A 1,314-nucleotide genomic window follows, 5' to 3' on the forward strand; every position below is an offset into this window, starting at 1 on the left:
TGACAAACCATAAGTGACTCTTAATCTCACAAAACAAACTGAGGGTTGCTGGGGGGAGGGGGGTTGGGAGAAGGGGGTGGGATTATGGACATTGGGAGGGTGTGTGCTTTGGTGAGTGCTGTGAAGTGTGCAAACCTGGTGATTCACAGACCTGTACCCCTGGGGATAAAAATATATGTTTATAAAAAATAAAAAATTTAAAAAAAAAGAATTGTTAATGACATACTGAAGAAGTTTGACATCAGTGATCTATCTTTTCTCCTTATTTTTGACTCTTAAAAAAGAAGATAATATTTTTAAAAATTTTGTTTTTATTTTTGTCTGTTTTATATGTATACATACCTATTTAATATATGAGAAAAAATTAATTTGATTCATGGTATGTCATATGTTTAAAACATTACTTATAATAACAATTTTCAGAACCATAAGATAATGGTCTAGGAAACTCCAAAGCTCTCACTCCCCCACAAAAATAGGAAAAAAAAATCAAAACCAAACTAAAACAATTTTTTTTAAAAAGCCAACAACAAGCAGAAGTTGTCTGAACCAACCTTATAGGAGCTCTGTAAATCGCTTCTCGGCCTTTTGGCTAAGATCAAGTGTAGTATCTGTTCTTATCAGTTTAATAGGAGCTCTGTAAAATGGTCAGTTGCATAGCCGGCAGGCAAATACGCAATTAAGAAAAAGCTATCTTGAAAATGGTAGGAAAGTTTTGTGGCATTTTTGCTCTCATCTTGTACCACTCCCTTCCCAGTGCAGTGATGATCTTGGTCTTGAGCAGATGGCAGCCCAGTTCCCAGATTCCCCCCAGAACCAGAGGCAGCAGAGCAGACTTTATTTGCAAATTATTATGCACATCTGTTCAAATTTGTCTGGGGGATATCCAAAGGAATGACATAAGATACTCATCTTTTTTTGCATAGCTTGGAATGTAATCAGGAAAAGTGAAGGGCACTGTTTGTAAAAGCTACAAGTTGATTATAATCTCACAGACATCTGGGGAAGAGAGAGTAGGTAGAGATATATAACAGACCATCAAAGGGCCAAAAGAGAAGCTGGGCCAAGAGGACTTGGAAAATTTAGAACACTCAAAATCAGCAGTGTAAACAGGAATCTAGAAAATCACACGCATGTCCAGAGGAAACATAAGCTTAGAAAAGTACTACAAAACCTTAAGCATCACCTCAAGGATTATGTCTAAGCTCATAGCAAGCTTACCTGAGAGATTAAGGAGTGTTCCAGAACAGAGTCAATTGGCAAAACTGGAAAAAGGATTGTTCTTTCTGTTTCATTTTTTAAAAATTTTTCTCA

The 1,314-nt window shown here is 36.5% G+C and overlaps 1 pseudogene; it reads left to right on the plus strand.

Moving 5' to 3' along the window:
* Positions 1-572: 572 nt before the first annotated feature.
* Positions 573-775, plus strand: LOC132016925 (U2 spliceosomal RNA; annotated as a pseudogene).
* The last annotated feature ends 539 nt before the right edge of the window (positions 776-1,314 follow it).

Source organism: Mustela nigripes, chromosome 4, assembly GCF_022355385.1.
Source record: "Mustela nigripes isolate SB6536 chromosome 4, MUSNIG.SB6536, whole genome shotgun sequence".
Taxonomy (NCBI): domain Eukaryota; kingdom Metazoa; phylum Chordata; class Mammalia; order Carnivora; family Mustelidae; genus Mustela; species Mustela nigripes.